A 25,390-nucleotide genomic window follows, 5' to 3' on the forward strand; every position below is an offset into this window, starting at 1 on the left:
GGAAATTCTCAGCATCTCATTAGAGCCTGGAACTTTCAGAAGTGAGGAGGTGTCTTATGTAGCTATGGGAGAGCTCAGATGTAGCTCACCTGAAATCGGATCCCTTTTCCCTCCTCCAGTTTTCTCCATGGTCCTTATGATAACCATGTTTTAAGAATTCTACCTTGCTTATTTGTTTGTTCATCTTCTTTCATTAGATCACATCCTCCCTGAAGGAAGAAAATATTTGGTCTGCTTTGTTCATTGCTGTATCTCTACTCCAATTGCTGCCTATTGGAGTGCTTGGAGGTAAACATCTCTTGAAAATGTTGAAAGGTTGGCCACTTTTTGCCTATAAGTTCTTGAGAAATCATTTACCTTCCCAAAGACTTATCTGCACAGTAGTAATTATTACAGTAAAGATTTTATACAATTACTATAAAAAGTTAGGAATAAAAATCACTTAAGTTCTTAGCAGAGTGCTTGGCAGATAGTAAGTACTCAATAAATGTTATCTAGCATTTTATTTTAATTCGAACCGTCACAGGAAAGTGCCAAGAAAGCAGCAGCCTCAGGTAGCAGAATTTGATATTGCCATTGAGTAGCTCTGTGGCCTTGATTAACACACTTTGATTTTCTGATACTTGGTTTGACATATCTGCATAATGGAATAATTGGACTATCTGTGCTACAAAGTTGTAATAGAGATTAAATGAGATATCTAAAGAAATTGTTTAGTCCTACAAAATACCCTTATTAGGACAGGTATTTGAGTAGAAGGCCTTTCTCTGAAGCCCTCATAAGCAGCTGGCTGAGATGTCTGCTGTGCTTTTTTTTACACAATGTAGAGAGGCCTCTGAGAATCTCTGATGACGTGCTATGGAAGACAAATTATTCATGTTTTAATTGTACACTCTAAAATGTTTCTACAGAACAACAGTAGTGATTAGCAGTTCTAATTTTAGAAATATAAAGAAATCTGAAGATCATCAATTGAGCTAATTTCACCAGACAAGAATTTGATTTAAAATTTGTTTTATTCCTTGCCAACTTTGCTCCTGGTATAGTCTAGCAAGACTTATCTTTCCTTCTTGTCTACTTGTTTTTAAGAAGTGGGTACAGAGTCTGTTTTCCTCTCTGAGAAAGATGCATATTTGTGCCAGGAGGTAAATGAGGCCAGCTTCACTAGCGGTTTTAGTGCCTTTGAAACATAGCCAAAGCTGGATCAGAACCAGAATAAGAATTTCTTAAAGCTGCAACAGACGATAAAAATCCAAAATAGAAACTACCATTGTGATGCAAAGAGGGAAGCAGATGCAATTAGCACAGGAGCCTTTCTGGAGGGAAAAAGATGAAGTACTGGAACGACTTTCGTGGGTGCCTCACTGATTCCATATTTAGGCATCGGGGTAGTTGTGGTATAGCAGCCAGGAGTCATGAGCAGATTCCAGAGAGGGATCCTGGTCTCCAGTCCTGGCACAAATCTTTCTTTTTTGGAGATAGCAGTGGAAGGGACATTGTACAATGATGGATGCAGAGTTCTAGAAATGGCAGGGTACTAACTGGTCACAGTTACCTAATGGTAACATCCCTACCGTTAGTACCAAAGGTGAGTTGGCCTCAGGTAAAATGAAAGAAAAAGAAAAAAGACCGACATTTATTTAGAGGCATTTAGCATAATGGTTATGGGCATGGGTCTGGAGGTGATTAGTCTGAAGCAAATCCAGGTACCACTGTATAGGAGCCATGTGGTATTGACTAAGTTATTAGGTTGGTGCAAAAATAATTTGCCATTAGTGGCAAAAATCACAATCACTTTTGCACATATTTTAAATTATGAGCAACAGTGTTCCTATCTAAAAAAAAATGAGGATGATTATTGCAGTACCTCACAGGGCTATTGTGAAGATTGTTAATCATTGAAAGCACTTAAAACACCAAGTCACTATGCAAAGTTTCTTGCCTAAACCACCTACTTCAATCCTCACAGTTCAGAGTCAGGTTTCACTCTCCCCATTCCATGGATAAGAGAGTTAAGGGTCCCAAATCGATGACTAACCTGGTGTGTTGTCTAAGGCCTCTGGGGAATATTACAGACTGAAGGGCAGCTCTAGTGTACAGTGGAGATGAGAGTCTTACAAGAGAAAAATAAACATTTAAAGCAGATTCATTTCCCCAAAACCATCCCCAACTGAGCCACTGAATCTGGGTTTTCCGTTCTCTGAAGAAAATTTAGGAGTTTCTTCTCAATGGATTTCTACTCCCTTCCCTTCCCCCAACCTCTGGCATTCCTCTGTCACAACCGTGGCTCAGGATGGTTCTGGAAAAACACAAAAAATTGTGAGAGAGCTCCTTCTTCCCTGGGGATAGCTGTCTCTGTAAATGAGTGAAGTGGTAATGGTTAGGCTGATTACTGAACAATCATGTTAAGAGGGTCACTTGAATTTTTTGCTTGCAGGCTTTCTGATTTGTTTCTAGCTGTATTTCAAGTAGTCCACTGTTTGTAAGAGAATTCCTAAGACCACAAGAGTTGGAAAGGATGTGAGGCATCATCTAAACAAGCTTCCATAGTTGACAGATGAAAAAGCTGAGGCCCAGGAAAGGAAGGAAATTTCTTAATAGCTTTCACAGTTCCTTCAACAGCAGAGCTCAAGTCTAGTGTTCTCACTATCGTTCACCACTTCCTTCCCTTTCATCAGACTGAACTCTTGGCAGTTCCCCAAATATACTGTAGCTTCTCAAAAGTCTTAGCTTTGACACATAATATGTACTCATCCTTAAATCCCAAAATATTCCCACTTTTCATGTTTTTGTTTTGCTTTGCCTAACACCTCCTCATCCATAGTACTCATATCAAACATCATCTCCATAGAAACTCACCTCTTATTTGCTCTCATTATAGCCCCTGTTTATCAACCCCACGATCTGATTTTATTATGTCTTTGTGTCTGTCTGCCTTTCCTGGAGGAAAAAGAACACATCTATTTTGTTCATCATTCTATTCTTTGTCTCTTGGCATCATCACTGGCATATTAGTACAATGTCAAAAATATTGAATGGGTAGATGGATGGATGGGTGGGTGGGTGGATGCTTGGATGGGTGAGTGGGTGGACAAATAGGTGAGTGAGTAGATAAATAGATGGATGGGTAGGTGGATTAATGGGTGGATGAGCGAATGGGTGGGTAGATGGATGTGTAGGTGGATGGGTGGGTGAGTGAGTGAATAGGTGAGTGGGTGAATGGGTGGATAGGTGGGTGAATGGGTGGATAGGTAGGTGAATGGATGAATGGATGCATGCATGTGTATATGAATGGACATGTACATTTTTTTCAATGTGTAAGAAATTGCCCAAGACATTCTAAGTCTCAGATAACATGAATTTTTTCATGATTCCTACAATACTTTTCATAATATTACTTTTTATTTTATTTGCCTAGCTTATGATCCCCCAATGTTTCTAAGAGCAGGAAGAAATGCATATTCTGCTCTAGTAGCAGGTGGAAAATAAATGCCCCCTTATTGTGTGCTTTGGTTGAAAGTTTTTAGCTCACTGTAAGTATTTCCTCTCAATACCTTTGTACCCTTATTGATTCTTCTCCTTTGACCAGCAGGAGATAAAAAGATAGCAGGAGACTTGTACAGGATTCACAAATGACTCCTTGGACAGTCAGAAGTTGAGTGCCTTCACAGGAATATATCCTATTTTACGGGGAGCCAATGAGGTCTGGCAAGCCCTGATGTCTGTTTTGATCAAATGCTACCATAATTTTAAATAACTATTATCAGGAATTCCATGTGATGTATGCAGTGGCTCAGCCCTGCCTACCTTTCAATTCTTAGGCAGGAAAGGAATAATGCTTCTGGATTCTCTGAGTGACAGAATACTAATAGACTTGCATTTTGAATTTTATATTTGCCATAATTTTGATTTTTTTCTTCTCTGACTACTTTCTTTTGTAGTCTCATCAGCACAGAAGGTCAAAGTTGAGATACTTGTCTAGACAGTCAAAATTTAGAACAATGAGCCTGAGACAAAAGTGAGGCATGATATTAATTGTACATTAAGCTTTATAGGTTTTTGGATCATTCATCCCTCTGACAGTGGTAATAGGAAAGCTGAAGTGCTATTATATTTCCTTCGCAGCAAAGATTATAAAAAGCAAGAGGAATTACACATGCTTCTACCCCATCTTATCAGCACTCAGACAAGGTTTACTAGTGTATATCATCACAATGAGTTCCAAAAGGTTTCACCTTGGTACTTCCGTTAACTTAATTCAATGTAACACATACTTACTGAGCATCTAATAAGTGTCAGGCACTAGGCCTAGTGCTGGGGACAGAGAAATAAATACATGAATGTGGACTTTGCCAGTAGAAATAAGAAGTAGAGTTGTGTGCCGTGGATTTATATGTTTAAGTTAAATATGGACTTTTCCAAGAAGAGGAATTCAGAGAGAATTCTAGTTCACCTTTAGTACTAATTGTGTGACTTCTGGCAAGCCCATTCTCCCCTCTAGGTCTAGTTTCCTAAGTGTAGCACATTTAATATTTCTGTCAATCTCTGTGTATCTTAGAATTTGGAATTTATTCTGTTAGAAAAGTAACTGCTAAGGGTAAAACTGAGACCTGAAGTCTTTGTTGAAAGAGTCTGAAGACATAGCAGTGAATCTACACTCTCGAAGTAGCACATATATTGGAGACTGTTTTTTGGAATATCATGGAAAGCAGCACCCTTTGTTATCACCATTGCATGAGAAGTTCCACAGAGATTCTCACCTCTACACTCATATCCAAGACCTTAACCCTATTCTTTGAAAACGCATTCAAGGGGGAGGAAAACAAATCAGTTGTAACTCATGAGTAGCTCAAGAAACCATCTCTCATCTCTTGATGGGTGTTTTCGACCAGTGCATTAGGACCCATGTGGTCAATTTTAGAAAAGTTAAAATGCTAGATTTTTCCTTATGTACCAAGTGAATCCTTATAATGAATGGGTCCAATTTTCAAGAGTTTTAAATAATCACATTGAAGACTCCTAACTATTCATTAACAATTCTGTGGATAAGAGATTGAAAGTTCAGCAATCTTAAGAACCTATGTATAAAATGTTTATATATCTGATTACATTCTGTGGAAGTTAAAGTTATAAGGTAAACACAGTGGTTGTATGACTAACATTCACAAAAGCATGCCCATGAGTCTTATCCCAGGGTTTTGTGAGAAGACATTTTTTCCCACTTCTTTAAAAAAAAAAAAAAAATCATATATTTTCTACAGTTTCTTGCATACCTAGATTCCTCAAGTATTAAAAATTCAGATTTAGAGAGAAACAATAGGTTTGGTGGACAGATAATTGGCTGGAGTATGAATTGAGACGTAGGCTTGGGTATGAATGCCAGTTGAACCCCCTAGTAATTGAATGACTTTGTTAAGTCATTTAACTTCTCTGAATCAGGTTTCTTACCCATAAGATAAGGACAACACAAGTACCTACCTCACTGGGATTTTAGGAAAGTTAAATAAAATGTTTTTGGAGAGAGAAAAAAAAATACAAACTAATTATCAACAAATAGAAAGCTTGCACATGAGCTGATAATGCAAGATCAATTTATAACTTCAAAAATAAATAATACATATTATTTTCTTTGTTAAGGGTATGCCCCAGTTGCAGACATTGACTATTAAACTTTCCTTGCCTTCATTCGACTTTATTGGCAATGATTTCCAATCTTGTTTTCTTCATCTGGAGAGCAAAGAATAGAATAAAGACAGAATCCTTTAACTTTTTGCTGTTTACCTTGGTCTTTCTTTCCAAAGACCACAGAGAAAGGATGAAGATAAATATCTGGTCTCGAGTGGTCTTTTCCCTGTATGGTCCCTTGTATTTTGACTCATTTGGTGAAACCAGCTCCTATTCAATTTCTAAAACTTCCGTGTAAGGAATAAATTAGTGCTCCTCCTAATGTGGTCCAGGAATGGTGGTAGTGAGCAGCCATTTGGTGATGGTTGTTTTATTTTAGATTCAGGTGATACACACATAGGTTCGTTACATGGATATAATGTGTGATGCTAAGTTTTGGGTTTCTAATGGTCTTGCTGCCCAAGTAATGAACGTGGTATCCCATAGGTAGTTTTTCAACTTTTGCACCCTTCCTTCTCTGCCCCTTTTTGGAATCCCTGCTGTCTGTTGTTCCCATGTTTGTGTCTGTATGTACCCAGTGTTCAGCTCCTTCTTATAAGTGAGAACATGCTATATTTGGTTTCTATTTCTGTGTTAATTCACTAAGGATAATGCCTTTCAGCTACATACATGTTGCTGCAAAAGATGTGACTGTATTCTTTTTTATGGCTGCATAGTATTCCATGGTGTGTATATACCACATTTTCTTTATCCAGTCCAATGTTGATGAGCACCTGGGTTGATTCCATGTCTTTGCTATTGTGAACAGTGAGCTGCCATTTGTTGCAAGTCTGTGAGATAAGACCAGAAATTATGTTTAGAAACTTTACAGCAGTGTAATTACAGAATGCTTTTGTTTCTATTGAATCTAGTGACACAGATTTTGAGTTTGTATTTTAATACCTTTTAAATTTAATTTTTTAAAAAATGCATTACATTTTTATTGTTTTTTTACATTATAAAAATGCAAAATATTTCGTTATATTTTATAAAAGCATTAAACTATAATCAATTGGAATTTAATTTTAAAAACCTGATTATTTAACTCAGCAAGTAAAGCCCTGCTGTAAAACAACATAGACATGTTATTTATTATTAAAACTTTCTGCTATATAACATCTCAGATTGTTTTTTTTCTTTCTGCTCAAAATATGGTGTGTAGAATTCAAGTTTAAATTAGATAAAATCAACTAGGCCTGGTGGCTTATATCTGTAATCCCAGCACTTTGGGTGCGTGAGGCAGAAGGATTGCTTGAAGCCAAGAGTTCAAGACTACCATGGACTACATAACAAGATGCTGTCTCCACAAAAATAAATAAATAAATAAACCAGCCAGCCAGCCAGCCCACCCAGCAGCCTGCCCTCATGATGCATGCCTATTGTCCTAACTACTTGTGAGGCTCAGGTGGGAGGATCACTTGAGCCCAGGAGTTTAAGGCTGCAGAAATCCACAATTGTGCCCATGTACTCTAGCCTGGGTCATGGAGTGAGCCTCTGTCTCAGTCAATCACTAAATTAAATAAAATCTTGTGACATTTCAGATTTTAATTTTAATAAAAATAGGTAGAGCATATCAATATTCCATTCCCTGATATTTAGCTGAGTATCTTGGGGACTACCAACCTTGGTATGAAAGTTGAGGAAATTCTACAGGGTTACAGGGGATTTATGATATGCCCATCATTAATCATCCTAGGAAGCTAAGTGTGCTAACGGGGAAGTGTGGGCATAAGTATATCCATACTAATACAAGCGGCTGGGTCTGAGAGCTCCTACTTTTAGTTAGGAGAGGGAGAAGATGAAAATAGGGTGGATTTCACCAGAGACAGAAGTCAGGATGGCGGTTCCAGTCCCCCTTAAAAACATAATCATAGGCCGAGTGCGGTGGTTCATGCCCGTAATCGCAGCACATTGGGAAGCTGAGGTGGGCGGATTACCTGAGGTCAGGAGTTCGAGACCAGCCTGACCAACATGGAGAAAACTTGTCTCTACTTAAAATACAAAAACTTAGCCGGGCATGGTGGCACATAACTGTAATCCCAGCTACTTGGGAGTCTGAGGCAGGAGCATCTCTTGAACCCAGAAGGCAGTGGTTGTGGTGAGCCGAGATCATGCCATTGCACTCCAGCCTGGACAACAAGAACAAAACTCTATCTAAAAATGAAATAATCATGTAGACACTAAATGTGTGTGTGTATATATATATATATATATATATATATATATACACGTATGAAATATGTCACTAGAATGTTTACTTTTCATTTTAGAATGCGAGAGTTAAAAGGAATCTAAGGAATCATCTAGTTTAAATTTCATACTTCACATAAGTGAAAAAGTCCAGCCCAGTGAGTTGATTTGCCCGAAGTCCAGTGAGAGAGTGCATGTGAAGACATCCAGCAGGCAGAGTGTGCGGTGTGTGCCTTATCATTACCTAGTCAATGCCCACTGGACTGGAGCAGTTTTATCTGAAGTTGGTCATAGGTGGTTGTTCATGTTTAAAGGTTGATGTAAAAAAGATAAATTTTGCAGGCTATTAGAAAGGCATCATGATGTAATAGAGCATGGATTTTTTTTCCCTTTATTTCCACCAATTTTGGGGGAACAGGTGGTATTTGGTTAATGAGCAAGTTATTTAGTGGTGATTTGCGAGATTTTGGTGTACCCATCGCCCAAACAACATACACTGAACCCAATGTGTAGTATTTTATCCCTCATCTGCTTCCCGCCCTTTCCCCCTGAGTCTCCAAAGTCCATTGTGTCATTCTTATGCCTTTACATCCTCATAGTTTAGCATCCACTTATGAGTGAGAACATATAATATTTGGTTTTTCATTCCTGAGTTACTTCATTTAGAATAATAATCTCCAATTCTATTGAGGCTTCTGTGGATGCCACTAATTCATCCCTTTTTATGGCTGAGTAGTATTTCATTGTATGTATGTATGTATGTATATGTGTATGTGTATGTGTATGTATATGTGTGTGTGTATATATATGTATATATATGTGTGTGTCTATACATACACACACACACACACACACAACACAGTTTCTTTATTCACTTGTTGATTGATGGACATCTGGGCCGGCTCCACATTTTTGCAATTGCAAATTGTGCTTCTATAAACATGCATGTGCAAGCATTTTTTTTTTTTTTTTACAATGACTTCTTTTCCTCTGGGTAGATACACAGTAGTAGGATTGCAGGATCTAAAGGAAGAACATGGAATCTGGTTCAAAACATGATCTATCACATTTTAACCTTGGGGATGCATTAACCAACCAATCTAATCCACAGCGTTCTCATGTCTGGAATAGGTATTACAATTAGTGTTGACAGGGGAGTTTTTAAAAAGTATTACTTAAGAACATGACCCAGAGTGAAGCTGACCCTGAATAAGCACAATCCTGTTCTAACAAACTCATCTACCAAGTTAGCAGAACAGTCAGGTACAAAAAGTATCCATGTCTTACATCCCCAATCTGTCCTTTCTGCAGTAGCTTGCCACTTCTCTCTTACTTCTTTGTTGGCTGAATTTCCCGCTTTGCCATGTTTATTGCGGCATTGTAGCAGCATAATCTGATGTGTAGAAATAGTCACAGTATAAATTGGGATGTAGGGACACACACACCTGTAAACACTAGCTTATTTTGTACAAGAAAGATGTTTCAGTTTTTAGTCTCTTGTCACTAGATAATGAAGGTAGGACTTGTCTAACGCGAATTCAGTGTTTCACCTGGTTGATTAGCTACCAATAGGTCAGATCATTTATTGGACGTAAAAGTGAGTCTTTTCTTGAAACAGGATAACTGAAAGATCAAACCATCTGTAAATATAAGATGGGCTTTCAGCAGCCCAGAAAACATTGCATTAGCTTCATCCTTCATTTAGTCCTGCCAGGAGAAGTTTTGTTTGCCAGTTGCAGCTACAATAGGCAGACGTTCTCTACAGATGCTATAGCAGAAATGACTTGATTAAAGTCTGAAGGCCTTAAAATATCCCTGAGGAAGGGAATACACAGCTCACCATACCATGCAGGAAGCTTATGCCACCTCTTTACGGTTTCTATTTCAGGGCAGGGGAGGGGTAGAGTAGGAAGAAAGTGGATTCAGTGTCATTGGCACATGCCTTGCATACCAGAAACCCTGTTGACCTTTCATTCCTGGCAGATTCCAGGTCTCCTGCCTCTCACTGAGCCACTTTGCCTTTAGAAATGTGTGTTGATTAAGAGCCACAGCTGGGAGCATTGTTGGGTAGTTCATGATGCTGTTTAATGTTCAAAGTCATCCTTTGAACCTTACATTGAACTCTGAAGGGTGAAACCTTGAGAACGTTCGTTTATGTGGCTGCTTCCTCTCATTCTCTCCACTATTGTTGGCAACACTATCTATTACCCTGGGAAGCCATTCCTACTCATGTAGGATATCCTGTTATGTGCCCAAATTCTGTCTTTATAATTTACCACTGGCCACAAATAGAAAGGGAAGGAAATGGATATTCAATTAGAGCTTACTTGGCACAGACCCTCAACACACATTATCTCATTTAGTCTTCATGACAATAGCACAATGTGGAAATTTTTATTCTCATTTTACTTATAAATGAATTAATGTCTAATACATTGATTCCATTTTCTTAAGGTCACATAGATAATAAATGCCTGAATCAGGAAAAAAATTCATGTTTCTAACTCTAAAGTTGGTCTTCCTATTCTATCATGCTGTATCCTAAGAGAAAAATTCCTTCCACATACTGGTCTTTTTTCTCATTTGACATATATGTAAATATTCGAATAAGCACATATTTATATGTATACGTACTGTTTAGGATCTGAAGACATAGTCATGAAATAAAGTTTCTCTCCTTAAGAATTTTAGAAATACATATGTGTATATTCAGACATATAAATAAGAAATTATACTTCATGATGAAATGAAACCAGTGATGTATAGAGGAAGTTTGAATTGATAGGAGAACATGCAGAAGGGGCATTTAACTCAGGATGAGGAAATGTTTCAGGAAGAACTATTATAGAAGTCCTTAGGAAACATAGGCATTACCCAGAAGATGAAATGATGATGAGGTTTCAACAAAGGGATCAGTAAATGCAAATACCTAGAGATAGTAGAGCACTGTGTATATTGGGAGAAGTGAATGTTGCTGTATAGGAAGAATTATTTATGAGTACATTAGTGCCGCAATCCACTCCTAGGTACCAGGTCCTGCAGAAATTAGTGAGCTACAGGGCCTCTCCTTTGGCAGTTTATGCTTTTATGGAAGAAATAGACATGCAGAAAAATGCCCCAACACATGCTAACATGCAACAGTTAAAACTATCTTAGAGATAGGAAATACTAGAGTGAGAAGAAGCAAATGTATTTGTGTCAGGGAAGGGGTACAGAGTCAAAAAAGGCTTTAGAAAGGCTCTGAAGGCTGAACAGAATTTTAAGGGTTGAAGAGGAACCCATCAAGTAGGGAAGCCAGGAAAGTATATTCCAGAAAGACATGGCATTTTCAAAGGGAGGCCAGGTAGGATGCTTTTCTTAGAGATTTGCAATTAAATCATTAGTCATCTCCTTTTGTGTATTTATTTGAATACATTCTTCACCAGGCAGAAGAGGATATAAGATGACATCAGTGTGTTCTTACTAGAAGTTATAATTCCAGTCCATTGAATGTTCCCATTTGACTGGAAGTGAGTAAAAAAAGAATCTTGAAGAAAACAAACTTTTAAAGGAAATAGGCCCTCCGACTCCACCAGCATTGACTGGGAGTCAATTATCACAAAATTCTAGGCTGTATAAAAATCAAGGGTTCTATTTACATATCTGTTTCACTTCTGGGTTCCCCACTCCTAGCTTAGTGTCTGACTTATAGTAAGTGTTTAAAATATTTATCACAAAATTCTAGGCTGTATAAAAATCAAGGGTTCTATTTACATATCTGTTTCACTTCTGGGTTCCCCACTCCTAGCTTAGTGTCTGACTTATAGTAAGTGTTTAAAATATTTATTGAATAAAGGAAAAAGTAAGAGTAAATTTTAATCTTGTAGAGGTTTAGTTTTCTTATCTGGAAAAATTAGATGGTATTGTATGCTGAACCACATAGTATCTGGACTCAGCTTGAATTTGAATCCTGCTCTATCCTTTACCACTCATTTCCCTTTGGATAAATTATTTAACTTTTAGGTAACTTCTTAATGGAGTTGACAGTAGCTCCTCAAAGATAGTGAAGACAAAATGTAGTTTCAAATAAATGACTTACAACAGGGTTGGGTGAATATAAAGTTCTTAGTAGATATTAGCTAATGTGATAATAATTCTTAAAAGATTATTTTCCAAAAAATGGTAAAATTATATATTTCACGCATATATAAAAATACATGTGAAAGATTTTATTTAACTCATTAATGCTGGGACTAATGAGGTGTTGCAATCAGTTCAAAGGAGATTCCAAATTACAGACACATTTATAAATCAGGAATGTTGAAACAAATGAGCAAATGGAGGAAAGATTAGCCTCTTACACATGGGGAAGGGAAATCAATGGAATCTTCATTGGATAAAATTAAAATTTACCTGTCTATGGACAAGAATCATTTTGCATTGCCATCAGTTATCTATAATGTACAGAGTTATAAAAGCTCCCATAGAAACAAAGTTAGATAACTGGGAATAGTGTACTATAGATATTATATTGTTTCCATTGAGATAGAACATTTCTCTATGTTATTATTACATACTTAACACCATGAATATAGGAGTTACATGAGATTATAATGTAAAGATGTTATGTAAGCAGAAATTAATCTCATTTTTTTCTACTTTTGATACTGGTCCCTTTTATTATTTTAATATTCCTTTTTTAGCACATGGTTAGGAATTATTAATATATTTTATTCTGAAAATAATAGTTTTTTCCTTCTTTGATTATGATAATATATGTTCAGGGTTAAAAAAATATCAGTCAGTATAAAAAGGTATAAAGGAAAAGGTAAAATCAGTAATCCACCATCTAAAGGTAATCATTGTTAATACCCTCATATATGTGTATTTGGGAGCATACTACACATTCTGCTTTGTAATTTGATTTTTTCACATTTTATAATTTATCATGTACATTGTGTTATGTATCATGTGTTGTGATACAATTTATCATCTTATATTTTTATATTAGCAAAACATCAACATATTTTAACATAAATGAATAATATCTTCATGTGTTTATAATATCTTATTAAACCACTCTACAACATTTGTCAATTGGTAGTAGCACAAGCTGATTTCTTTGTCCTACCAACGAATGGCTCTTTCCCTTCTTTCACTCAAAAAGAAACACCAGACAGGCAAACAAGTATTTGCCTTTCGCCAGAGACTTGATCTATGTGTCTAAGCAAGTTTAATCTCTCTTTTCTATCTCTTCTTTTTTTTAGGAATAAAATATAACTTATTGTGGTGAAAGTACAAAGCAGGCTTTCTGAGATTGGACTGATAAGCAGCTCATAGATCAAAGACCCCATCGTTGGCCTTACGAAATCTGAAAATCTCTGGGCAACTGATGCTCCTTCAGCCATCAGGAGACATAACCTCTTCTCTGAGAACCTGAGAGGAACAATAGGATAAATGGCAAGAGACAAAATGTGATCACATCTCATCACAATCCCATCACAATGGGAGTTGTTCTCAAGTAGATTTGTCCCCTCTACCTCTTTTTTTTTTTTAAGACAGAGTCTTGCTCTGTCACCAGGCACCAAGCTGGAGTGCAGTGGTGCAATCTCAGCTCACTGCAACCTCCGCCTCCCAAGTTCAAGCAATTATCCTACCTCAGCCTCCCGAGTAGCTGGGACTACAGGTGTGCACCACCACGCCTAGCTAATTTTTGTATTTTAGTAGAGATGGGGTTTCATGATGTTGGCAAGGATGATCTTGATCGCTTGACCTCATGATCTGCTCACCTTGGCCTCCCAAAGTGCTGGAATTACAGGAATGAGCAACTGTGCCCGGCCCATCTGCCTTTTTCTTACATGTCAGCTGGCTCAAAAGGTCCTAAAAGAGCAACATCTGATTCATCTATCTCTTGTGACCATCAAAGTATCTGAAGCATGATAATTAATGTTACCTGTATGAGTAAATGAACAAATGACTAAGTGAGGTCAATTTTCACTCATGATACAGCTCTTAAAGAGCCTGACCAAAAGTTTCATAATTTCCTAATTGAAGGAGCTTCCCTCCTCCACCTGCAGTCTCCAAACATATACCACCAACTGAACCACTCAGACTAGGAAGAGAAATGCAACCCGAACACTTCCTTTTTCTACCACTTCAATTATCTACTCCTGTTCAGTGATTGAAGATCAAAGATGAATTTGACACCACAGACTTTTCTATTAGCTCTTTCTTTCCTTCTCCCTCCTTCTTCCACTCCTGGTGTTCATACGCTTCTTGCTTCTCCCTTTGACTACTCAAAATCCCCCTAGGGAATCTCCAGTGTCCCATTCTCTACAAGGGGCAAGAGCAATTACTGAAAAGCTCAGATGTGACTCTGCTGTTTCCTGATTTAACATTTTATAAATAATCTCTTTGGCATAGGGCTATAGTTCTCAAACTTGTATCAGAATCACCTGGATATGGAATTAACACATCAGTTGCTGGAACCAGCTCTCATAGTTTCTGACTCAGTAGGTCTAGGGTCAGGCCTGACCATTTCATTTCTGACAAGTTCCCAGGCCCTGCTGATCTTTTGAGAACCACTACCTTATGATAATAAACCAGATTCTTCAGTGAGAAATTTATTGCGCTGCTTAGGATATTTTTGTATTTATACTAAATCAATTTACTTTTCTAGATTAATCTTCGGGTACTTCTATTTCTTCTCTCACCTGAGGCAAGTATGGTTTTCCTTCTAGACACAGCAAACCGACAGCCATTCTCCATGTATTACCTATTCTTTCTCAGTTCTGCTTGGTATGTAATGTTCTTCCTCATCAACATTAATCTGCAAAATTCTACTTATACCTCAGGACCCAACACAACCAAAATTATTCTTGAAATAATCTTGAGCCCTCTGTGGGCTACCTTTAGCTCCAAACACCAAGACGGAGTCAGAATCACTGACAGCATTTTCTGTTTACTCTTCATTCTTCCTCTTCCATAAAGTCCTTAATTAGAGATGTTCATTTATCTATCAATGTACTTAGCTCAGTTGTAAAGTCCTTGACAGCAGGAGTTCTTTTTTTTTCCCACTTTTTCTTTCTTTTTCTTCATAAATTATTTAAGCTAACCAAGTAGTGGAATGAATGATCCTAAGAAAATATTTATGGAATTTAGTCGAATTTAAGACATACTTTAGGATTGAGCTATCAGATCAGCTCCTAATATCATTTATTGCCCTACATAGCACTCAGGGAAGAATTAGGTAAAGTGGGGCAAAAATAGAGTCAAAAGCAAACATATGAAAAAATGCTCATCATCACTGGTCATTAGAGAAATGCAAATCAAAACCACATTGAGATACCATCTCACACCAGTTAGATTGGCAATCATTAAAACATCTGGAGACAACAGATGCTGGAGAGGATGTGGAGAAATAGGAATACTTTTACACTGTTGGTGGGAGTGCAAATTAGTTCAACCATTGTGGAAGACAGTGTGGCGATTCCTCAATGACCTAAAAATAGAAATCCCATTTGACCCAGCAATCCCATTACTGCATATATATCCAAAGGATTATAAATCATTCTACTATAAGGACACGTGCACACGAATGTTCATTATAGCACTGTTTACAATAGCAAAGACCTGGAACCAACCCAAATGCCCATCAATGATAGACTGGATAGGGAAAATGTGGTACATATACACCATGGAATATTACGCAGCCATCAAAAACGATGAGTTCACATCCTTTGTAGGGACATGGATGAACCTGGAAACCATCATTCTCAGCAAACTGACACAAGAGCAGAAAATCAAACACCACATGTTCTCACTCATAGGTGGGTGTTGAACAATGAGAACACATGGACACAGGGAGGGGAGCACTACACACTGGGGTCCGTTGGGGGGAAATAGGGGAGGGACGGGGGGTGGGGAGGTGGGAAGAGATAGCATGGGGAGAAATGACAGATACAGGTGAGGGGAAGGAAGGCAGCAAACCACACTGCCATGTGTGTACCTATGCAACAATCTTGCATGTCCTTCACATGTACCCCAAAACCTAAAATGCAATAATAAAAAAAAAAAGAAAACTTTTTTTCTGGGCAGATAGTCATAACTAGAACTGATTTTATACGAGCAAAGCATATGAAGACAGAAGTCATGACAGCCAACTGGTTCCTTAATATCTGTGTTTGGATAGAGGGCAAAGTTAAATGCAACAGATACTACTACTACTACTATGTTCATATTGAATACATATTATTGTTAGTCTTGTTGTAGATCAAGCACTGTGCTAAATACAAAGGAGACGCCATTATATGTGAAACAATCAAGAATTTCTAGCCTAATCAAAAGAATAATTTTTTTGAAAAACATGACCAGAAGTCACAAATTTTCCAAGGATTTCTCTAAATTTCTCTAGAGTCAATTGAGTCACTTTTAAACTGTCTGTGGTGTCATGATCTTGGTTAATGTATTTCATTCAATTGTTAACATATCTATGTCAGATCTTCATTTGTAAATATCTTTGAATGGAATTCAAGGAAGTTGCTTTCCTGAATCTTTTGTGATATTTGTAATTTTACCTTACAACTGATTTTTATCATTCGGTAGAAGTCTTAACTCATAAAAGTGAAAATATATCTTAATAATTAACTTCAAACATATAGATCGACGTTTCTTTCACCGATCTTTGAATAAAGAGCAGAGTCCTTGCCTTTGAAAATGAGCCTATAAAATAGTTATGTGTCATCTTTCTTTTATAAGCCACACCCATAATACATTAATACACTTATCTGTAATTTTGAGTTCTTTTTCTGAAAGAAGAGAAAATGTAAAAAATATAAGCAACAATCAGAATACAAAACTCCTCAAGATTTTGCATTTTCTCTAATCTTTTACAACACTGTTGCAGTAGCACTTTTGGGACACTTATTTCTTTTTATTTCTTTTTCTTTTTTTTGAGACGGAGTTTCGCTCTTGTTACCCAGGCTGGAGTGCAATGGCACAATCTCTGCTCACCGCAACCTCCACCTCCTTGGTTCAGGCAATTCTCCTGCCTCAGCCTCCTGAGAAGCTGGGATTACAGGCACGAGCCACCATGCCCAGCTAATTTTTGTATTTTAGTAGAGACGGGGTTTCACCATGTTGACCAGGATGGTCTCGATATCTTGACCTCGTGATCCACCCGCCTCGGCCTTCCAAAGTGCTGGGATTACAAGCGTGAGCCACCGCGCCCGGCCTCTTTTTCTTCTTCTTTTAAATAACCTTTTAAAAAGTTAAGTACATTAGAGGAAACTGAAAAACACAAGAAGCAAAGAACAAAGTCACAATCACAAGCAGTTTATCCTTTGACACATTCTTCCAGGTCCTGTGCGTCTGTAGGCACAACATCCAGTTTTATGGGACTGAGATTGTATAGTATGTATCATGATTTTTCACACATCATGAATATTTACTTACCAAACCTTCTAAAATATTGACTTATCAAACTCATATTTCATGTACTTATGTAGCCTTTTGTTAATCGGTTAATTCCTATAGAATAAATGAGGTTGGGAGTCAATACGAGTGATTCTTGTCACATGTAAAATTTAACTGCTAAGGATAGAAGTGTAAGGGATTGTGTTTATGGACTTTCATATTTTGAACTAGTCTTGCATCCCCGGCATGAAGCCTACTTGATCGTGATGAATAAGTTTTTTGGTGGGCTGTTGCATTTGATATGTCAGTCTTTTATTGAAGACTTTTGCGTCAATGTTCATCATGGATATTGGCCTGAAGTTTTCATTTTTAGTTGAGTCTCTGCCTGGTTTTGGTATCAGGATGATGGTGGTCTCATAAAATGAGTTAGGGAGGATTCCCTCTTTTTGTATTGTTTGATATAGTTTCAGAAGGAATGGAACCAACTCCCATCTGACAAAGGACTAATATTCAGAACCAAAGAGCTAAAACAGATATACAAGAAAAAAACAAAACAACTCCATCCAAAAGTGGACCAAAAAAAAAAAAAAAAAAAGGTGGAAGGGATTACTAGAAATTGGCCCACTAAACACCAGTGTCAGATTATTGCAGAAATCAATCAGAGTATCTTGGAGACTGAGGGCCAGTGCTGGAGGTCAGTTAAAAGAACTTCAAGGCAGATAGTCCCAGGCTTATGAGGATTCAACTTCAGGGTGGTACAAAAAAAAATTCTCAATAGAAATTGTACTTTGAGTACTGATGCAAACATCTGCTTTTCACTTTCATTATAGTATTCAATAAAGTATACGAGAAATTCAACACTTTGTTACAGAAAAGTGTCATGTTAGATGATTTTGCCAAACTGTAGGCTAATGTAAGTGTTCTGGGCACATTTAAGGTAGGCAAGGCTAAGCTATGCTGTTCAGTAGGTTAGGTGTATTAAATGCATTTTAGACTTTACATTATTTTCAACCTACAATGGGTTTGTTGAAATGTACCCCTATTGTAAGTTTAAAAGCATCTGTACTTCACATATTAGCCTCAGAATGTTCCTGTGAGGTTGGTGGTGTTATTTAAGAGTGATGATTCCGTTCTCTCGCCCCCAATGTTTCTGAGTAGGTCCATAAAATAAGAACATTAATCTTCTTGGAAATATTAATAGCACCCTAAAATCCTTAGTTTTCTCTCCCCTCCCTGCTTACTCTGCTCCAAGGCGCATTGGTATTAGAGAGATTAGCCAAGGAGCCCTGAGCACATTAAACCTAATTCTCTTCTCCAATCTCTTTTAGATCCAGCCACCTCTTGGGACATACACATTCTCTTCAAATGTGTGACGTGAATTGCTTCACCTGGTAAGAGAGCCCAGCTATTGATCAATGACTTTATCAGTCTTTAGTTCACTCAAATCTGGGGAAGGAGCTGACAGCCTATTTTGTCTTGGGGCCTAAGCAGGGTTCTCCATTCTGGATTCACCAGCAGAGGTCCACTGTCTAATTTCATAATTGGCTCAGAACTTGAAGGAAAGATGGTGTAATGAATATTATAAAATGTCAATCTAATTTTTGTTGTATCCACTATTTTCTTCATAACTCAGGTGTTTTATTTTGTTTTGAAAAAATCTCTAAGAGGTGGGCACTATGACTGTTTTAATTTTACAGATGAATTTAAAAATAGCATAGATTAGATTGCTAAAGTTGAGATTTATATGGCGAGCAAGAAAGAAGACTGCTATTTGCATTTATTTTTTGTTTATTCAGTACTTTAGTATTGCACCAAAACACTCATGAGTCCTTAAGTCCGCTTTGATACTATTCTTATGCTTGCTGACAATATAGGAACAAAATAGTTATAGTTGCCATCTAAGTAAAATTTATAGCTTAGAGAGGGAGACTGTGTTAATGATATGTTAATTTAGTGATCATAAAAGTAGTTATGTAGTTACAAGCTGCCATAATGTCTTCAAAGATCATTCTCTTAATCACTATACTATTACTATCTTGCCTTGACTTTGAGATTTTCTAATGCTGGAATTAATATTATTTCATATTTTATTGTTTTGTTGAATCATTCTATCATTCTTATTTGATTGTTTTATCATGATCAACTGACATATAAGCAGACCTGTAAACCACTTCCCTGGGAAGATCATGGAGATCCTTGGAAATCTCTTTGCTATTGTTGGTCTTCATCTTACTATACTATTATCCTTTAAGAGGGACAGAATTGTTCCTAACATATACATCATGAAGATTAATTCCCTAAAAGAGAATGTTAATTACAGAAAAAATTAAAAACTTAGAGGTCATTCATCTGAGCTTTTCATTATTTCTTATGTTATAGAAAAAAAAAATCCCAAAGGCTCGGGGAGATTAAATAATCCATTGAAGGTCACATTGTCTGTAGACACAGACTATTAAGATTGGGACAACAGGCTTCTAGTCCAAATAACTACATCTTTTAAAGTATTAACTTAAGTTCCCTAAACATTGAATTTAGCTGAAGTCAAAGCCACTCCTAAGAAGAAGTTGTGGTAAAGCAAACTTCTCAGTGTTCTTTAATTGACAGAAGATGAGAAGAGTAACACAGGGTAGATACTTAGTTTTACTGTTGGAATAATTTCCCCAGTATTAAATATCAAGTATATTATGTTTTTATTTCCTTCTCTCATTGAAGTATGGAGAGTAGTTCATTATAAGTGAGATACTTAATTAAACATCCTTATTTGCCTAGTTTCTTCATTTGGGAAGAGACAACAATGATGGTATACAGCCAATATGGATAAGATGAAAATTAAGTGATGAAATGTATGTAGATGATTTAGCACAGTGCTTAGTACACATAGTATATTCGATAAATGTTAACTTGTTTGAGTGCATTGTTGTGGTGCTGTCTTCTCACTATATTGGAATTTAGAGTTTTAAATTCATCATTTTAATTTTCAATATGAGGATGAAGACAAGGAAGGAGGAAATGGTACATAAGTTTTAGCACAAAGCTTCTGATGGGAATTCAATTTCACTTCAAAACCAACTTCTTTGAAAATCACTGCTTTATTCTTTATTACATTTTCATATTTATTTCTGTGTCTCACCTGAACTTCATATAAAATGTGTTTACAAGTTGGTACACACAATAGTTAGAAATACCAGAATTTGGCAAATAAGTAAACTGAATCAAGAGTTATAAGTGGAAGAGTGGTCTTGTCTGGACTTCAGTTTCCTTTGGCCCTAGTCTGCTTCTCCTTTCTAGATGGTAGAACCAAGCAAAACGCTATCTTCATTTCAGCCCCCAAGCAAAGCTTTTCAGTTTATGGAAAACTTTCCCCTAGTCCCATTCAAATTCTTTGCCCACCCTCTCCAGCCTCTCATTTCCATTTCCATTTTTCTGACTTCAGGCCCTGCTTGATGAAGGCAAAATGTTTTCCCCAGCAATTAGTTTAGCGGAAACTTCACATTTGATATCGTAGCAGACAATGTTTCATTATGCTCTCTTGATCTAAACAGAGAAATCACTGTTCCTGAAGGTGGCCAAAGCACACTCCAAAGGGTAGGGTTACTGAGTTACAGCCCGAGAATGGAGACCACAAGGGAGGCTAGACTCCATTGAGAAAATGCATCAGTGAGTGTGGGTACACAGGAATGCTTTAGAAGAGATTTTATGATCAGCATCAATAGATGTGTGTTTTATGAATAAGAAGAATAGGGGTATTCATGTTCCTAAAATGCTTCAAAATCTCTGGCTGAAATATACTCTTAAGATCTACTTTCATGGCTTTCCCTGAAATACTATGCTGTTTCCATGCAGGGAATGTCTAGTCAGTTTCCCTAGGCCTCCACACACTGGTGAGAAGTTACAGCTTGATTGTTCTAAGACCCCAAACCTCTGTGTTGTAGCATTCCTTCAGCAAAGGAAGCTAAAATCCGTGGTTAAAGTTATTTCAGACTCCCCATGCCTGGAACACCCAGAGTCACCAACTGTGAAGTAAATAAATACATTGTTTTCTTTTTGAGGGTAGTGGGTTTGAAGAAATAAACAGGTAAAAGGGTAAGAGAAAAACTTTTTGAGTGGAGGGGTCAGATGATGGAATGATTTGAAGGCAAAAGCATCTTGGCCTGTTGGGATGGTAACTGTAGGCGTCAAATGGCTGAAAACAAAGTCGCAGAAATCGGCGTCCATTCAAAGCACCTTGAAGGTCAGATGAAATCCCAACCAACCAAAAAGTCTGGCTTGATGTACATTAATCTTTCATTATGTACATTTACATCTATAATTTATATATTCTGCTGAATTATTTTATATGACTGGAACCTCTATATCCAGCTCCTTTCTTCCAATACTCCTTAATATATTCCCAGATAAATCGAACTTTGAATTTATTCATGTTAAAAATAATACTAATAATCAGAATAACTTGTAATTCGACTCATTTAATCATCATGATATCACTGAGGACAAGACATCACTGGTTTTTTAATTTCTACTTTTCAGATGGAAATCCTGAGACTTAGAGAATTTACATGACATAGGATGTGGCACAGCAGGTCTCCCTGAGCCATTCCTAGCTGTGATCATTGGTTTCTTTTAAAGTCTTGAGTGTTTATTTCAGGGATTCGCCCTTGCATATACTTACTAAGTTACTCTATATTCCAGGCTCAGCTTGTGGTCACATACTCACCTTACCTAAAACATAATCTATGCCCAGGCATGGTGGTTCACACCTGTAATCCCAGCATGCTGGGAGGCCAAGGCAGGTGGATCACGAGGTCAGGAGTTCAAGACCAGCCTGGCCAAGGTGGTGAAACCCCATCCCTACATAAAAAAAAGAAAAGAAAAGAAAAATTAGCCAGGCATTGTGGCAGGCACCTATAATCCCAGCTGCTTAGGAGCTGCTCAGCTGAGATTGTACCACTCTACTCCAGCCTGGGTGACAAGGCGAGACTGCATCTCAAAAATACAAAGCAACAACAACAAAACAAACCCCCCTGCCCCCCCACACACACACGCACACACGCACACACAATATAATCTACAAACCAACCTGGTCTTCTGCGTTGAGATTAAATTATAACTTTTTTTAGTCAAAATGTTTGGCATTGTGGTCCTTTTCATTTGATAAGTTGCAGCCTGATGTGTATAGTTCATTCTTTCTACTGATTATTTTCTCCTGGCATGTTAATGATTTCCTGTACCTAAGGGACACCCTTGGAACCATAAGGCTCTAAAAGAATGAGAGATTGAATGGACCCATTTTTCTAAGAATTAGTGAGGTGGAACATTTCTCAGGCCTTGGAGAGATGGAGGATGCCGCTGCCAAAGAAAGGTACTTGGGTCATAAGGAGTACATTAAAAATGTAGCCAAAATAAACAGCAAACCTCACAATTTTGCCAGTGTTTTGATTTGCCAACCTCTGAGAAAGCCTGCCTTCCTTCACTCTGGAGAGAGCCAAACATTAGTGATGGAGAAAAGCAGAATCTTTTGTATTCAGACTTAGCGTTAGGATTTACCTGTAGTTAATCCTGTACATGTAAATATTTCAGTCACACTACCCATTTTGCCACTTTCAGAGCGAGTAATTACCTCTTTGTGGCTTCCAGGGAACATGAATTAGAGTTCCTTTATTCACGTGCAGGTTACCTCACCAGGCGCTGAGAATAAAACAAGGAAGAAGACAGACCTTTTGCTTGCCCTCAAGGATGTTACTGTCCAAAAGAAACTTAACAGAAAACAGGAACAGGAGGAGTTCTAAGGGGCATTGTTTGGTCAATGTCATTTGATGTATGGGACCTTCCTTTGATTCTAGTAACCTTCCTTTAAGTTGTCTTGGCAAATGGATTTTCCGAATTGTCTTTCTATGAAAAAGTATGCTGTGAACCTAAGAGTTGATTTTATTATCTTAGTTTTGTTTTGATTTATGCAAAAGTAAATGATGAGCTTTTACATTTAAAATTTGGAAAGTTTAGGAGTGAGAGGTAATTAACTAATTCCTTCAAACCTCATCTCTCCCTAAATAAGGCAAATTTGCTTGTCTTAAAAGCAGTGTTAGTTGTCAAAACATTGGCCTTCTTCATGGCTTTTGGATCCTGACCACCATCAAACTGTGGCAAGCAGCCCGTACCTGTCTGGCAGAAAGTTATATTTAGTACTGTGTGAACTTTATTTTCTAGTTTCAAACATACTCAACCCTTGTTGCCCAGTTCCAATACTTGTGCTTCCAAATAAAGAGGATTTCTGGAATTCTCTGATGACTGGTAGATAACTTGACAAAATTTCTCAGCAAATTCAGAATAAACTGACACCAACTGGTTCCCTACTATTCATAGTCGGTCTGTTTTTGTTGTTTGGCCAATTAAACAAGTCCATTTTGAGAGAGAGAGAGAGAGAGAGAGAGAGAGAGAAAAGAAGAAAGACTCACTCAGTGTTTACTACAACATGTAAAATGGTGCCCCAAAATTATATTAAAAATCTGATGTTGTCCCAGCATTCAATCATACTATCCAATTTGTTTAAGAATTTAGAATTTGTTTCCATACTTTCTTTCCTTATAGATTTGCTTTGTTCCTAAACATTCTTGAGTAGTAGTATGATGAAGTCTAGGATCTCACAATATGCTAGTCAATTTCTATCTCCTTCCCCTCCTCTTCTGATTTCTCTACTTTCTTCATAGCCACATAACCTTGGAAAGATTACTCAGTATTTCAATATGAGAATATTGAAATAATATTCTCAATATGAGAATAGTAAATTATCTTCTGTATCCATCTCAAAGGGTTGCTGTGAGAAATGAATAAGATTACAAATAAATTTCCAATAGATATACTGAATGCAAATCTTGAGTAGAGCAAGCACTCAATACATTTTGGATGGTTGAATGAATAAATGAATGAATGAGAGCAATATATAAACGAAAAAATTGTATACACTGTGAACTAAGAACACAGCGGTAGTTCTTACATGAGGAAAATAAAATGTAGGACTTGTCAAAACATTTTATATTCATAGTGTTTTCCATGAAGGAGATTTCTTGCCAAAGCATTTCCTAGGACTGGACTTCACAGAACACACTCTAGCTTACTCTGATCAGGTTGGTCAATGACAGTGTAACATATTGTTGAGTTGGGCTTTGCTCGTTGCTCCAAAATTGTGAGTAGACTCCAAAGCTGAAGATAAGAATGATGAGTGCCCTAAACACCTATATAGGGCTACAAATAATCACAGAAATCTTTCCTCGGTTGTTTATTTGAAAGCACTCCAGCAGTTCTGCTGTTTCTTATAATCAGCCCAGGCACCTAGTCACCTCCCATGTCAATCAATATAAAAAGACTTCGAGTGGGATTAAAAGGAAAAGTAAATTCGTAAGTGTCTTGAGCAGAATGTCCAGTGAAGTTGTCTTATACATTCTGAGTTCAAGAGGAGGAAACACACAGATATTGGATTTCTGGGTAGACAGCTTGCTCCACACTGGCGCCTACCTGTGCAGACTGGAAGAAAAGGGAAAAGGCAGGGAGGCAGAGAAAGCATCTGTACCCTTACAATTTGGTGAGACAAGAATGTATGAATTCCCACAGATCAAATTATAACCAAAAAAGAAACTGCCCTTGAGTACAAATAGCCATCTACGGTGGTCTGGGACCAGAGGACCACAGCGTCAAAGGATGTTAAGATGCATAGCCAACTGGGTAACCTGAGCAATGAACGAGATCAGCAGTTAGGTCTCACACTGAACGGGCACATGTGGAAACCCTGCAAGGCCTGAAGAAGAGCTGACATAGGCACCCCAGAGAGCCAGAATTTGGATCTCATCTAGAATAAGGCTGTGAAGACCAGTGGAGAAATGGCAGAAACACAACAAATAAGAAACATTTGCATCTTCCTCTCCACATGCCTCTAAGTGCCAGTGTAGGCCCCACAGGCCAAGGTACAGGGAGGAAGGAGATGACGCAGAGGGACTTAAGTGGCCTTTAATCACTACAAGTGAGAAGTGAAATCTGTTGGAACCTCCCAAGATAATGCCAAGGGTTAAGGAATACAGATATATAAGGTAAGCCTTTGGTATTTATAAATTAAAAAAATAAATAAACAGCTGTGGAATGGAGTACCTTAGAA

The sequence above is a fragment of the Saimiri boliviensis genome, chromosome 15, assembly GCF_048565385.1.
Source record: "Saimiri boliviensis isolate mSaiBol1 chromosome 15, mSaiBol1.pri, whole genome shotgun sequence".
In the NCBI taxonomy this organism is placed as follows: domain Eukaryota; kingdom Metazoa; phylum Chordata; class Mammalia; order Primates; family Cebidae; genus Saimiri; species Saimiri boliviensis.